Genomic DNA, 17,107 nt, shown 5'->3' with positions numbered 1-17,107 from the left:
TTTTCAGTTTCAGAGATTAAAAGTCTCTTTATAGTCATCTGCTTGCATTTAAGAAATATACTCACCATACACACATATAGATATAGATATGTATGTATACATATGTACACATATATAATCCTTTTAATGCAAACAGATAACTATATATATTAATATATTTGCATATATTTATATTGCAAGAAAAATAATTGAAGAGATATGATGTTGAGAACCCTACTGCTTCAGATTAATTTTTCTTTTCAATCTGAAACTAAAGCTAAGAAAGTTAGCAATTTATTTTATACTATTCTGTCAGTGCCAATTACACATTACCATTGCAAAACCAATTTCCTGCTATGGAGAAAATGGATGCACCCTGGAGAACACATCAGCCTCCATGTCACCCTGCTGCCCTGACTTTAGCTATGGTACCACACACAGGCAGATAGATATATAGTTATCCAACCTGCATATATTATCTGATTGGCACATTCACTTGCTCCTTGACTGCCATAAATGAGTGGCTGTGCAGGTGCCACTAGCACATGCATCTTTTTCTGAATGCACCATTGTAGGAGCAGCTGAAAAGCTGTTTGTACTACACAGTCAGAAAGTTGGCAGCAGGACTGGGTGAAAAATGGCAAGTATGTTTCAAGAAAAAAGTAAAAAACTTAATGTTTACTCTACATTTTTTTAATCAAATACTTTTCAGGCTTTGATTTTAAATTATTGCATTTTCTTCTTCTTACCTTTCTTCCTTTGACTCCCTTTTTTTTCCCTACTCTTTTCATTTCCTGCCTTTTGTTTTTAATGACCAGGTAGAAGAGAATGACAATTAACAGAATGAATGAGAGGGAGGAGGAAACAATACCTATGAAACTGTAACACTTTTAATAAGTTAGTTTAATAGAGATGTCTTTGTTTACCTGTCTTGAGATAATAAATGTTCCAGTAGGTGAAGCTCAATTTCATAGAAAATATTTGGCTAGCTCAGCTTGTTTAGCTGATTATAGATTTTGACCCTACCCATTTTCTCTCTTAAAAACAGTACTATTGGACATGTTTAGACAACATTAAAAAAATTACTACCTCCTTTTGTTTCATGTGTTGGGTGCTTGCAATTTATGACCTGAATCAGCAGATACATATGTTTCATGCATATGTATGACACTTCTGAAAAACTGGCAAGAATTATCTTTGATTTCAAAAGGAAAAGAAATAGAAATTTTGTGTTTACAAATTGTGGCCTAAGCTGTTGCTCCATCTCAAGATTCATGTGTTTGCTTTCCATTTCAGCAGCTGCTGGAAGCACTCTTCAATAGGAACCAAATAAATCTATACCACCTGTCTGTCTGAATTGGAGGCCAAATCATTCTGTTATTCTATCTCAACATTTAAGTAATAAAGCATCTCAACCTCAATTTTCATGCCATGAAGAAAAAAAAAACAGAAGGGGAATAATAAGACCTTTGTTAGGCAATTTACAGGCATGTGACTTGGAATTACAGTAAGATCTTCATTATTGATCCAAAAATTCTTTGCAATCTGAAGCGAAGTGTCTTCCTCTTCAAATTGGGTAATTACTGATACATTGTGACTTGAATTTAATGCTGACCTATATTTATTTTACTACAAGCTACATTTTTTGATCTTTTGATATTTAGCTCCTCCCCCTGTTATGTCTCACAGCAAGGTGGCTTTGAAGAAACTCACAGATTGGTGAGTATAGAAACAGTTATCTGAGAAAACCATCAGGATTCTTCCAGAAGCACATGTGTTTATCCCTACAGACTTGAAAGTTATTCTGCTCTAAACTGTGCAGGTCTCCTACATAATGTTCATAAATAAAGCAAATTTTGAATCCCTGCCTTTAGTCCTAAATCCCAAGGTAAGGATTGACTGGAATATACTGGAACAGATCTTTAGGTTTGGACAAAATGCTAGTCTTAGGTCATTGCCATGCCTTTCAAGCACTCAAAAAACCCCTACTGTAATATTTTGTTTTGGTACTGGGCCATGCAAACCTTGCCCAAATTTTGAGTGCAGGAGCTGTCAGCAAAGAACTGTATAGTTGAAGGCAGGAGGTACTTCAGTTCACTTCAAATGAAACTTGTCCCCTCATTTCACTTCAAATCAGCTGATTAGGAAAAATGAATTATTGTGCCAAGATGAAAACAGATAAGCCAAACTAATAATTTTTTTTTCCAGTGAGAGTTTCATACAATCCACTAAATAGAGAATCCAGAGCAGTAATCAACACATTCACTGGGGTGTTAATGGAGATATGGTAAAGCAGTGTATGACAGCCAAGGGACAGAGTGCACCTCTTACTCACTCTCTCCAGCCATGAAATCAGTAACTCAAATCATTTGTCTTAGTCATCTACTATTACTTTGGGGTGAATCAGTGCACGGACGTTTAAGGACATCTCAAGCAGATTTGTTCATTTAACAGGGAAGCAAAACAAAACAAAAATAACAACTGTTTTATTTGAAAGCCAGGACCAAGTGAGATTTAGTTTAGCTAAAGCAGTATTTGACATTAGTTCAAGTTGGGCAGGAGTTCAGCCAGAAGTTATCATATGATTGGGTTTTGGGGTTTCTAGTTTTTTGGAAGTCTATGTGAAATGATCTAGTAGTGGTCTGAGTCCAAATTCCAAAACATGAGTGCATCCGTTCCTCACAAAACCCCACAATTTGCAACATTGTTAGGAGTCTCTAAATAGAAGGAAAGACATACAACCCCTAGTCTGCTCCAGTTCTGATGTGCACATTTGAAATAAGGAGACTGGGGATGTGAAATGACATCATTACCTTTGCTATCCTGACAATCCCTCATCAGGGAAAAAAAAAGCCTCTGAGCAAAAAAAGAAAATAACTACTAACTACACCAACTACTCTGTTAAGGTATCTCCTTGTCCTATGGATCTCAGCAAGCCCCTCTTGGCATTGTCACACTGTTGTTAAGCCTGGCTAAGAGTCAACAGGATCTACACAGTGAAGATGAAACAACTTACTATGACTTCTCTTACAGTAATTTGAAAAACATGTACCCTAAAGTTTCTTCAAGGCTGACTTTTCATTTATTTGCCTTTTAGCAAGTGTAAAATGAAATATATTAACAAATACAGAGGTTAAGAAGAAAATAGAATGAAAAAAAAACTGTTGTATTTAAATTATATGAAGTTTTCCACTTTTAAGGAATTTTTTTATGTCTGTCACTCTAGCCTTCCCTGCAACCAATGAAACACATTTAGTCTGCATTTAAAGTAAATATCCCATGAAACAGTTTCCATGGTAAAGGGAATAGTTCAAAGTAAAGGAAAAGCTTTCACTAATCTCTCACATACAATCCCATCTTTAACTATATTATCTGCCTATTCCTGGCAGAGTTTTTCAGAAAGTGTTTCTTAGAGGACTGTAATTAAGAAGGAAATTTTCTCAGTAGTTTTGTTGTTGGCCTCCTCAGTGAACAAGTTATATTTCTAAGAGTACATCATGACAATTCAGCACATAAAAAACAAACTCCACTAGTCTAAAAAATAATGCTAAGTGTGTGAAGACATAGGATATTTTCTTTGCGAACACTAGTAATAATCTAGCAATAAAGATTATATGCCATTTACCCATTTGTTAGTTGAATTATTTCATCCCTCTTCCTCTGCCTTCTTCTACATCTCTCCTCCACCTTTCCAAATGAAAGTTTAGGCTAGAAAATCATGCTTGTCATTCAGGGTTTCAATTGAAAATGAAATTTCAAACTTCAGAATATGCTTTCAACTTCAGATAAATGTGTGGAGTGTCATTAAAATAAGCACTGAAGTTAAGATTTACGTTCTGTATCTGTTTAGTTATATTTGCTCAAACTTTGGAGTAGCTAAGAATATCTTTTATCCTGAATGAGCCTTAACAAATCACCCACAACCAGATACTGAAATGAAGAAAAACTGAAAGTTATTTTTTCTCCACAGTTCATTTGCCTTTTTTCTCATTTTTGTACCATACTGAAAACAACAGATCGGACTGCAAAAGTTTTTGGCTGTATTTTACATCTGTTCTATCCCAACATGCTGTGAAGGCTATGTGGCTACAGCCTATTTTTGACTCACATCAGTTAAAAAGGAGAAGATTCAGGCCTATGTGGTCCTGCAAGGATTGCAGATATATGGTTTCCTGGCATTGACCACAACTGCTGGATAATGGCTCCCCTCAGAGGTAGCATGGGAAGCATGCGCCAGCCCAGTAGGTCTTGCTACTTGATGTCAGGAGGAAAGAGGTTGTGCATTATATGTGAGTTTTTGCAAACATGTATTGCAAACTCCATCCTTCAATGCAATAGGGTTTGTCAGTTTAGTTATTTTCTTTTTTCGGAAATGACTATAGCTAATGAATACAATATGTTACAATAAATGATGGAAGTATACATAAGAAATTAAAAAAGAAAATGTGGTATCAAGGATTAAGATTCATTTTACAAAATATAGTGAGCTTTTAGGTTGCAGTAGAAGCATGCAAAAGAGAAGCTTACTTGACTATTTTCTAATATTTCAGATTCACAAAATTAAAATGAAGACAAAATAATGAATAAAATATTTCTATTGAGCTTGCAAGCTAGAGACGTGAATGTTTGTCCAAACAGATGTTTAGAGTGACTCTGTGCCAGGCTCAGTTGTGTTTTTGAGAATTCTTTTTCTCAGTAGTGTCTCTCATAGTGTCCCATTGTGTCCTTCAAAGCTTACAAGCAAATTTTCTTGCCTCAGTGCTGTTAATATAGGATAACATATCACCATGAACTCTGTCCTATACTTCTTTGAGGGATTCTATTAAGAAATATGAAGATGAATCCTGGCAATATTATTTCCTGCCACTTTTATGAGTTACATAAAAATGTCATTAAACTGACTATTTTTAAAGTATCCTAAAATTTTTCTTAAAAATTACTCACAGTTTGACCATCAGATCATTGTGGAATGCAGTGGCCTGACTTGTTTATTAAACAGGATAATAGAATAAAAGGATCATTTAATACATTGAGCATATTTTTTGAGGTCTACTCATTCTTCACATTTCTTCAATAAGAGAAATGGAGAATATCAAATGAAACTAGCATGTGGTAGATTCAAAAATAGTCAGGAGTAAGTGGTTCTTCACAAATGAGGAGAAAAAACTCCAAGTCAGAATTTTCTGAGGTGACCACCATCACCACAGGAAAAGTCTGGAAGCTATAACTGTGCAAGAGCTAGGAAAACATCAGCTTAATGATCAGTAGCAGTTGAAGCAGCAAATAAAAATACAGGAATTATTAGGTAAGGAAAAATGACAGAGAAAAAAAAGAAAAGAGCTTTGCCCAGAGTAGACCCATGCTGCATCATGAATCCTATGCCCAGGTGAGTCCCTTGTCCCCAAAAATGGATACAGGTGTGGAGAGGGGCAGCAGCACCAATAGGATGTGCAGCAGCTGCATACAAGGAGCCATTGAGTACCTGGGGCTCTTGTGCCTGGAAAGGACTCAGCTGGGCAAAAATATGACAAAGATTTATAAAATCATGAGTAGAAAAAAAATAAAAGTGGATGGGGACAGATTGGTCATCACTTCTCCAAATACAGAAAGTATAGACCATGAATGAAACTTAATGAGGGCAAATCTAAAGCAAGCAGTGGCAGGTATGTCCTGCCTGAATACATCACTGAGGTGTGAACCTGCCTGCCTACTGTGTAAAGCTTAAGTGAGATAAACAGGAGACTGGAGAAATTAGTGGCTGTTAAATGTGTGGATGTCATGTCTAGCTCAGCAAAACCTTTAGTGACAAAGTGCAGGAGGCTGGCAGTACCCTATTTTACAAGTATATTATTCTGCTTATAAAGGATAATTCCAAGTATATTTTTGATTTCTAAAGGAATTTCAGATTTAAACATAATCCTTAACAGAAAAAAAAAACAAAACCACACAGAAAGGTATTTTATAGTCTCTAAGAGAGATTATGAAATGGCAAGCATCGCCTGAAACACAGAAAACCAAGATTAAGAGTAATTTCTCTTCTCTCAGTCTTTGCATTGGCAGTTCTGAAACACTTTTGCACAGACACATTTTTCTCTCATGTTGTTATAAACCTGGCCAGTAGTATTCAGCATTTGTTTTTAAAATGGATGAATAAGAAAAAGAATTACTGGAACACTCTGGTTTTCAAAGCTTTTGTCCATCCCTCTCTTCCACTGAAAGGTAAACCTGTCACTATACTTGTGTCCTGGTTCTGGCCAGGACAGGGTTATTTTTTTGCAGTAGCCAGGAAAGGTATGGCCAGGTCCCTGAGGTTATTCTATACTACCCTACATCATTTTCCAGGAGTAAGGAAGGGCTTGCTTCTGAGTCAGGATGTTCGGGTCTGCTGTCATTGCTATTGTTGTTACTGTTCCTTTTCTTATCTCGTTGTCATTTCCAGTAAATTATTTTTATCTCAACCTGTGCTCTTTACTTTTCGTGCCTCCAGTTCTCCTCTCTAGTCACTGGCAGGGGGAGGAGACAAGGGAAGTGAGTGAGCTGTGAGTAGTTTCAGTGGGAACACTGAATTGGAGAATACATTTCCTAAACCATGATATGTTGTCAGGTTACAGTGGATGGCAAGGGGTGAGCAGATCTTATTCAGTAGGTAGGTCTGAATATAAACCAATAAATAAGGTGTGCACAGTCTTAGCTAAAAAAAGAACAAATAAAAATTCTGTTTTATCCAAAACACTCAGGAAAAGGTGTTTGTTTTTCCTCCAAATGTAAGTAATAAAATGTGTAAAAATTGATTTGTGCATTTTCTGTCATTCAAACAATATACTAATTAATTTCCTGGCCATAGAAGTTGAAATAACCTAGCATTAATTAATGCACTACAAATTTTAAGAGCCAAACACAATACAACATAACATTATTTCACATTTCTTCCTACCCCCTTGTTGAATACAATTTGAAACTGAAAGATGAAAAAAATGAAGAGGCTGTTCTCTTTAATAATGTATGCTATGTTAACTAAAAATAAGATCTGAGATGCCAGATGTAGGATTCTTTATGTGCTTTTCACAAAGAAAACAAAACTGTTGTTTTTGTAGGCCAGTGAATTTCTCTAGTTAAAAAAGCAAACACCCAAATCTCAATATAATCTTAGGACAGACATTTAACTGAGACTATTACTGCTAGAACATATGTAACAACTGCTAAATGGTTTGGATGCTTTAAATGTCAAAATACTGAACACAGGATCATGTCAGATAATCAAGATACCTCTATGGAGTCTGAGTTCAAGAAGGATGTGTAGTAATTCCTGAAAATCAGAATATTCTAATGTATTTCAAACAATGGGCTATTAAGCCAGAGCTCTAAAATCATCCCTCCTTTCAAAAGCCTATGTTTTGGGAAGTGATAAAGTGATAACACCTCACTCTCCAGGAGTGAAATACTGCTCACATGAGTGCATGAACTAGGGCCATATGATCTTCTGTCATTTAGAGATCTATCCACTACAAAGATAATTAAGACTATTATCCAACAAATATTCTGACAGCATCAGTTTCTCATCACTTTCTGTCACCTCTCACTACATGACTAGTTTAGCCTCTGTTTTTGTATAATTCAGAACATGGAACCTATATGAGAAAAAATTCTACCTGAGCAATTTTGCTTTACATCATATAATGCTATTAATTATATTATATATTATAAATATATATTTATATAATAGAAAGTTATTAATTAATTATATAATATTATAATTTGATTTTATATTATATGATATTATTATATTTCCACAGCTTAAAATGCCAGTACTTACTAGGGAGCAAGGGGAGAACCTGGAATACAAATGAAGGCCACGGTCTTTCAAAAGCATCTCTTTGCTACTGACTGCTCCAAAGACATCTCCCTCACTGTGAGCATGAGGGGATGTGCAGTGCTGGTCACACAATTTATGTGGCTTTGTGTAAACAGTTCTGAAGCAAACCTCAGAGATATTCTGTCTCACCAGGGGACAGTCTGGCTCACTGCTACCAGTATGTTACAGCTGACACTTCTTCATAACATACAGAAGCAGTGTGTGTGTATATATATATACACACATATATATATATATATTTTTATATGTGACGTGAGGTGCCATTTCTTCCCAGAAGTCAAGGGATGGAGAAATCCAGTACTGCATCTTCTCTCCACTAAATGTTCTCACATGGCTGTTGTTGAATATGGCCATTACTGGCCTGAGAAGTAACAGCTTCATGTACCACACTGTAAAAATAGAAATTAGTCAGTTTTCCAATTCAGCTGGCAGTTTTTGTTTTTAATATTTTTATTACTGCAGACATCATCGTCCAGCCATCTGCTAAAGATGAGACAGACAATAACTGAGCAGAACTGGAATGAATTTTGCTGTATCTGCAGCTGGGCATTTCATTACTTTATTCTGATGGGGAATTGATGGGGGTAGGTATTTTGTTCCTTTTTTTAGAAGCAATCAAAATGTGATGCACAGGAACAATTAAGTGTGAAAAAAGATACTGTTTTTTACAGGAAGACTGGAAGACCCATATTGACCTTCGTCTACCACTCCCCCATCACTGTTGTGACAGAAGCAGCAAGTCTGTCTCAGTTCCTCCTTCTGTCATTCCTGAGGCTCTTCTGATAACTGAATTATCAAGATTTTTGCAAAACTGAGAGAGGTGTTAGGCTAATCTGCCCCAGATGCCACAGCTCTCTTGTATCTTGCTTTAGCTCTTCATACTTTCCCTCTCCTCCACAGTTACCCTCCAAAGGAAAAACATGACCATCCTCCACTGCAGAAATTGGCAGTCAGCAGGCTCTTCCTTCATTAAAACCAAAATTACACCAGAACAGATAATTAGGATGACTAACTTTGGCCAGCTACAGCTATTGTTTATCAAAAGGGCAGAACACTCACACTGAGGTACGTGTGCTTTACTATGTATTAAAAATCTCTAGGAAAACCACTTTTTTATGAAGTTTGGCAAAAGTCAAATAAAACACTGCCTATTACGGTTAATATTAAGTCCAATGTGGTGGATGGGGTATGCCCTGAAAGCACAGCAGCAGCTTTCTGCACACAAAAGTGTGCAGAAGTGAAACCTTGAAGTCCTATGGCAGCTTTTATATGAGATGTTTCTGGGATTTGGTGGTCTTTAGCCAGAACTACTCCTACACAGTTATCCTGTTGATCTATAGCCTCTCATTACAAATACAGGTCCTTCTGTTTGTTCTTTCTATGGGATTGTTAAATAACTGGAAAAACTCACTGGATTAAAAGACGCATATAAGCACGGTATTTATCACTTGTGTAGAATTACAAAGAAATGCAAGAATTACCTGTATCAACTTCAACAAATCTCAGCATGAAAGCACTGTAGAATAAAAGAATGGAGAAAACACAGTTAGAAGTAGGACATAAATGAGCCCTGATCCACTGCCCATTGATGTCAGTGGAAAGACTTGCACTGACTTCACCAGATGAGGCCTGTTGTGAAGGGCTGAAAAATGCTAACGATATCCTTCTGCAAGATATTTTCAGAACAAAATGGGGATGCCTTTTTTATTTAAATCAATGGGTTTTGTAATATGTCATCACTTCACAGAATAACCACATCCATAAGAAATTGTAGCAAGGAAAAACAGACAACAAAAAATCTTTTTAATTAGCCTTCAATTAGTCAGAAACTTATCTATGTCAAGAAAGACTACAACAGAGGAAAATATGCAGTAACACATTACAGCTGTTCATTTTGGAAGACACAAATAAAATAATTTAATGTAATTGTTGTCTTCTTACATTTTTACTTCCTCCCTCATACCATATTTCTCTTTGAGAAATCTCTCAGCACAGTTAAATTGGAACGCTATACAGGAATTCTTTCTCTTTTTTATTATTTTACCATATGAGGGTTCAGGCATGTTGTCAGGTCATTTGACCTCCTTAAGTGCATTGGCAGAACTCTGATATTTATGGCCAAGAAATTTTCCTTGTTTCCTTTTCTAAAAGTTGTTTAAATTAAATGATAATTTGTATTAATTATAGAAAGTGCAGCCTTAATTAACAGAGGAAAGACTTATTTTTTTTCCCCAGGCATCTCTAACATTTTAGCTGGTGAATCCGATGATGAGAGAGATGGAAGCTGGCTTTCAAGCTGTTATTTTGTCTTATTAATAAGAAGTATGGAAAGATGGAGAAAGAGGGGATTTATACAAAAAGATCAGACACATTTGCAATTTGAGTCCAAAATTACCTTTGTTAATAGAAGGAGCTATAAGAGCAAGCTTTAAAAGAAAGCTTCTATGGTGAAAAGTGATACATGGAATCTTGATTTAGAAATTATTCTACCTACTGTAATGACTAAAAAACCCAAACCAAAATTAATGGAGATGACTGTTCTAAACTGAATTGCATACAAACAGGCCAGAGAATGTGCATTTTCTGTAGTATCTATTTGCACCAGAGGAAGGTTGTATCAAATTGGTGCCTATAAACCCAAAGAGAGATGCCCTTTTATTACAGGAAATGTGCTTCCAGGAACAGGATGTTATTAAATGTAAATTAGTATCAATTGATTACCCAGATAATTTTTCAAGCTTATATACTTTTTCCAACACTTTTAAAAAACTTAAGTGACAAAAATCAAGAACAGAAGACATATTGCTGAAACAAAATAAAAGCATTTTTACAATTCCTATCAAGAGCAAACATGTATTTTGAAGTCAGTTTTAGATAAAGTATTTACAACCTCTTAAGCAGTCAATGTTTTTATTTGGCTGTAAGGTCAAGATTTCTGAGCTTAATTTTTTCTCAGAGTTATAATTTTTCCCCTTGGAAATTTTCGGTACATTTTCAAAAGTGTTAATGTTCATTAGGTGGTTTTCAGCATCTAAAGTTCTACATTTGTGGTAGAAATCTTAGCAAATTGAAAGTGTAAAAGCATTCAATTTTCACATTCTGGAGCTCCATTAGAACAGCCTACCTCAAAGCACTAGTCTGACTCTCAGATACAGAGGGACAGGAGTATGTGGCGAGCCTTCACAGATCAAACCATCCGTGTCTCCTATGAGACAGGCACATATGAGTACACAGGCAAGAAGCCCTTTGGAATTCACAAAAAAATAGAAAGTAATTTTAAAATCTAAGGAGGAAACCATAAGTTTAGTAGGGAGGTTAAATAAGATACCAGCTTGGAGTATGCATACCATAAGGGTTGGAAGAGGAACAAACTTCATAATAAGTAAACGTATCAGCATTCAAAAACATCTGCACAACCAATGCATCTTTAATCCTTTTCTCTGGAGTAGCAATAGAGGGACTCTGCTTTCTCACTTTGACCTTATTATAGCACATTGCTAGAAATATTTTGAAGATATACCTATTTTAAAAATAATACTCAGTTCCACATTGAGTAGCACCAATTACAACAGTAGGTAGTTGTTGAAATGAAGGAAAAATGGACCACAATTTACTACATGTGGCACTTGGATCATTTCATCTGACTTTTCCCTAAGGTTGAGAACTGGCGTGTTTCACTGGAAAAAGCTGAGGAGATCTAGGCACTGAGAGATAAAGCAGGAGGTTCACAACAGCTACTCCTGTAAGAAAATGATAGGCAACAATCCAGAAGCTCTCTAGGCTGGAATCACAAGCCCTGTCAAAGGAAGATAAGGCCTGGGAAAAGGAAGTATATTAAAAATATAAGCATTCTGAAGAATTGTTCCACTATTTCATCTCTGGAGAGTTAATATTTCCTGATCAAACTGCCATTCCTCAATTTAGTGAAGACCAGGAAGGGACTGCATACACTTGTCACCTCAGAAAGTCTGAACAGGAAGAGATAAATCTTTAAAAGTGACAAAGGAAATCAGAGGATGCTGTATCGTGTAAAATAATTCTAAACATTCAAGTGTCCTCCATTTCTAAACATTCAAGGGTCTCTCCCCTCTGAAGGGACCCTTCAAAGGACAAGCTGAAGACAGATTCCTTGACACAAGTTCCCAGAATAGCACATGTGCTCCCTCTGGTATGATTTAAAGTGTCTGAGTATCAATTATGGAAAACAGTTTTTCACTGAACCCAAATCTTCAATTATTGCAAATGTGCCCCTTACAGTTAAATAATTTTTTAAAAAAATTATAAACCCTCTTTGTTTCCATATTTATATAAGAACATCCTTGTATATCTGAAAGTCACATACTGCAAACAGCTTTGGGTCTGTTTCAAAAGGAAGTTGAAATAATGGAAACTACCTAGAGGTAGAAAAGTACAGAGTGTTTTCCAATTATTACAGGGGAAAAAAATCTGTGAACTAGGACTCTTTAGCTTTAATCTTGATTTTATCTGAGGCTGGCTGAAGACATATCCACCTTAGGTGTTTCAACAGCTAAAAGATGCTTGGCCACAGCAAGACGATTCACAGTGCCAGTTAGGAAAGTACTTTTCTCCTTAGTCATTCAGTAAAGAGATTTTTTGAGGATATGTGTATTGCCAGACTCCCTAAACAGTCAATAGAGACTGATAAACTACTTTTAAGAATGAGCCAGAGCATAAGCATCAGAGAGTTATTCCTGTAATTGCAGAAAACTCTGAAGGAGCCCATCTCTGACTGTCCACTACAGTAAAAGTGCCTAAGAAGTATCCCTGAGTTTCTTGGCATTAGCTCAGTCCCAGGGTAACTGATCCCCCCATATTTTATGTGAAAGCTCAGCCAGCTGAGGACATTGTCACATCAGCCACAGGATCTCTCATTTGAGCCCCAGCTGCCCTGATCATTCCAGTGGCCTCTCTGCTGGCTGAGGCTGATGTGACCTGGGAAGAGCCAGCTGTCTCTGCACTCAGAACCACCTTGTAATACCAGCCTGGACCTCAGTTACATCCCCATGACTGATAGGAGTGTGCCTGACATGGAGCATTCGGCTCAGACAGTCCTATTCAAGCCTGGTGCCCACAATGTGCAGTCTGGAATCATGGGGACATGGAGACTAAATCAGAGAAAATTCCCTATCTCAGGTTTTATGGCACTCAGTGGTAGTAGGAAAATACTGAATTTCTGCTGAAGCAAGTTTATGACATGGATATGTCTTTATAAAGCAGTTCACAAGAAAAGAAGTAAGCATTTCAAGACTAGATGGTGACTTGGTATAACTGAACTGTCCTAGGAGATGCACTGGAGATGCACTGGGATGGAACTCTCTTTGGTACTGACATTTGTACTTCCAGGTAGTCACCAGTTTTTGAAAATAAATCATTGAATAAACAGCAGGACCTAATGTAAAAGAACACTTAAATATCAGAGTTATCAGACTGCTTTTAAACTGTGATTTTAATAGTCTAGTTTCCTTCTGATTCAAAACCACTTTTCCAGGCAGTGATACTTCTTCCGCTCATCCCAGCTTGCTTCCTGCAGCTCTAAATATTCCAAAATAAGGGCTTCAACCTCCCATCTCCTCATTGTCAATCTTCCATCTTCAATTGAAGATGCAGCTATGCACTTCAATTTCTCAACTACTGCCATATGAGGGGGCTTGAAAAGCAGAATCACTACAGCTGCATCCACACAGGTCAAGTGTTACCCAGTTGTGCTGCTCCAAGGGCTGTGCTCCCTAAGCCCTTCCATGGGCATGGCAGCTTAACAGCCTCTATTACTGCACTGCCCTGCTTTCTCTGCATCTGGGTATCAGAGAAGAATGTTTTATGGCGCCAAATTTTTCATCCTCAAAAGTTACAGTGACTTGCATATGATATATTTTCAGTGTTCTGAGTATGTCTGAGGGACTTAATTCACTTGTTTTGGTTTCCAGAAAACACTATTTCACAGTCCTATGGATTTCAGCATTTCAGAATCTTTGGATTTCCATTTATTAAATCAGTAATTTTTCTTGTTTTCATGTTTTAAGCACCATAAATGTACAAGAGAATTTTCTCATTAATTATGACTTTTAGTTGCTAGAAAGTTAAGGGTGAGTTCCAAAAATGAAACCACTTCCAGAGTAGTGAGTCCATCCAGACTGTGTAAAACTGAGTTCATACCAATACAGCAGCTCTGATACTAATATGTATATACTGTATATTCTATATAGCTAGGCTACTGTCTGGAAAGTTCTCAATGAAAGCTCTTTCAAAGGCACCTACAAAAAAAAATCCATTTTGAAAAATCCAATTAAGAAAAATATCTGTTTTTCAATAAATTAGAGAAAGAAAAAACCAGAACCAGTTAAGAATAAAGAGGGCAAGCTACTAACAGCTTGAACTCTTGAATCTACAAATGAATTATGGAAAATCTGACAGATGAACCAAGGTAAAATGACATAATTTCATTTCTGCTTCTGTGGGGAGAAGAGAAAGGGGGAAACTATTGTGGTTTTGAAATCACAACAGAATGAACTCACTCTCTTTCTCTGACCTATTCATTTCTCAATACTTATTTTTATAGCTCATGTTATGAAGTTGTGTAATGATAATTTATAGGTCCGTTTGACAGAACCAGGCAGACAGTACTCAACATGATCCTTACTGTTCCTGCCCAAAAATACAAGAGCCTATATTACTTCTCCTATCCCCCAGACTATTTGAACCTTCCTCACAGAGGTGTGTTATGAAAGGAAATACATGAACAAAAGTAAGGAACAAAGGCAAGAAAGGGCAAACTTTTATATAATTCATTGAAAAACATTTTTAAAAGCCCAAAGAGCATGCTACATTCCAAAATCAATTCAGAGAATGCCTACAGAATTGGTGCCCACAACACAGACAGATATGTTTTTCTGGGTTTATGTCTAAGACTCTGGGTTCAGCATTTCAGCAGCTCATCATTACGCTTCCAGTGCAAAATGAGTGTGTCTTGCCATGAGTGCAGAACTGATAATTCATCCGTCACCAGTAGTCACATCCAAGCCTGCCCAGACATAAACACACACACTGGAGGAAAAATGTGGTTCTATGTATAGAAAATCCTATTTTCAGCTAATAGGTTACCTAAAAATAAACTCTTACTCAATTGCAAGGGTTTCCTTCATTCTATTTTATTAGTGGCATTAAAATACAAAGTCCAATTTTGATTTGAAAGAACTATTCCTACTTTAGCAGTGTCAGGTGGCTGGCTTCCAGTATGGTGTGAATACACTTTACATTCTTATAAGGAACTGAGCATTTTTTAGAGGGACAGAACTTTATATTTTGAAAAATATCCCTCAGTGATTTTCTGCCAGCTGAAGCATCCAAAGTGTCTGCCCTCAAGAAAGATTCAGTACTTTTGGCAACATTTGCAAGCTAGTCTGTTTTTTCCAATCCAGAAACATTCTCTTTGCCAGACAGTCATCTGAAATAATGTTCTTACACAGAAAATACATGTTCAGTATGTTTTGCATTTATACACTGTTAAAGACAAGGAGTTTGGAGGTCGTAGAGGCTGGCACTGGATTACAAGGACAGTTACTTTCAGATTGAAAGTGAAGACACTGGAAGATGGCAAAGGTTATAATAAAAAAGCACTAAGATTTCTAAAACCATGACTAGAACATTACTGCCATGCTTGCAGGGTCATGGGGTCATGATGCTAAAGAGTAATATAAGATTACCCAGTAGAGAAGGCTGTAATCAAATGTCAGCCCCTCATTGAGAGGATGGGAAGAGGTCAGCATCCAGTTCATGAGGTTTGGCCATGGGGCCCTGGCTGAGTAACTGACATACACACCCCAGGTATTTCCAAGGTGAAAATGCCGAAGGAATAGGAACAGGACAGCAATTCTCTTGATGTGATAGAAAACTCAAAATTTTAAATTACAAATATTTTCCTCCCTGTTCTAGGGAACTTTCTGGAGTGAGGGTTTTTTGATTATTGTTTGAACAATGGGCTATCCTAACAACACTATTTACAGATTACATTGTCCATTTTATGAACAGAAGTTCCTAAATGAAATAGGATTTGGCATCTAGCATGATTTCAGATTTTGAGGGATCTATGGCAACCTCTCACAAAGCATAGTCTGTTTCCATTAGAAAAAGGGACAAAGTCAGAGAATTTAAGTATATGAAAAGATTTTCAGATGTGAAAACAGTGCACAGCATTCTAAAGGCTTGATCAGACACAGCTGGATATCAGACTACGCCTGACAAATGTAGCTGTTTCCCCAGCTGCCTATTAGGTTCTCCTGACAGAGGTTATAAACTCCCAGCAGAGAAGGACTGGCAGGCATTCCTTATCTGCTTCTCTGTAAATGGAGACAGCTCATAGAACATAGAGAGTAGGCAGAGGCCTATGTTGCTCTTTTACCTCTTCTGCACTTCTTTCTAGAGGACATTCAAATGCAGGGCCCAACAAGTTGCAGACCAATCTCTCTATAGTCTGAAACATCATCACATTAAAATTTATTAAGAATGTGTCAGCATTATGACAAGTCTAATATTCTTCAGAACAAATATTTTTTCTGGAGCAACCTTTCCTTTAAAGATTCACGATGACCTTGGTTTTCCCCTCCTTCTCTCTTTTGAGTAAAAGAAATACAGTTTTCTGTGTACAAGAAAACAAGTACTACAGAAATTAAATACACATATTTCCCACTGGCAGACTTCTAGAGTTGTTTTTCTTTGTTTGTTTTCTTTTTGGTGCCCTTTTTTTTGTTTGGCATTTTTTTGTTTGGTTTTTTTTTCCTTAAAATATGATCTCTGAGTTTAAAGGACTCATTAATCAAGCTTCATGCCCCAAATTCTCAGAGAGAGCCTGAACGTTTTTTTTTTTTATTCTTGTCTGAAAGTACAGTACAAAATGTGACATAAACTGCCAATATCTGTGTTTCAAGAAAATCACCTACTCACAGTTATTAAGAAAAATACTTCCCTTTTTATATTAATGAAGCACATAAGCCTTTTTTTTCTTCTCTGAAAACATCTATGTGAAATGCCACAGCATATATTATCTTTAAGAGCAGATGAGCTAGGGTTTGTCCAGAAGGCAGCTCACAAAAAGGAGGTATTTTTCACATATATTCACAAGAACTGCTCAACATGTAAGCATGGCCAACTTCTCATTCCCAAGCCAAGGAGCAGACACAGAGCCTGTGCCAGTCTAGTTCCAAAACACACAGTAACAAATAGCAGTCTCTGAGGTGATGG

The 17,107-nt window shown here is 36.7% G+C and overlaps 1 long non-coding RNA gene across 2 annotated transcripts in view; it reads right to left on the bottom strand.

Annotated features, from left to right (window-relative positions):
- The window catches only part of LOC113459238 (uncharacterized), a 189,283-nt gene that overhangs the window by 86,887 nt on the left and 85,289 nt on the right, over positions 1-17,107 (bottom strand). For both annotated transcript variants that reach the window (XR_012580800.1, XR_012580801.1), the window contains one exon: positions 9,334-9,368. This is a non-coding gene — a long non-coding RNA (uncharacterized LOC113459238). The remainder of the gene's footprint in view (positions 1-9,333; positions 9,369-17,107) is intronic.

The sequence above is a fragment of the Zonotrichia albicollis genome, chromosome 6 (genome assembly GCF_047830755.1).
Source record: "Zonotrichia albicollis isolate bZonAlb1 chromosome 6, bZonAlb1.hap1, whole genome shotgun sequence".
Classification (NCBI taxonomy): Eukaryota; Metazoa; Chordata; class Aves; order Passeriformes; family Passerellidae; genus Zonotrichia; species Zonotrichia albicollis.
The sequence above is the reverse complement of the archived record's forward strand: the minus strand, read 5'-3'. Positions and strand labels throughout refer to the sequence as shown.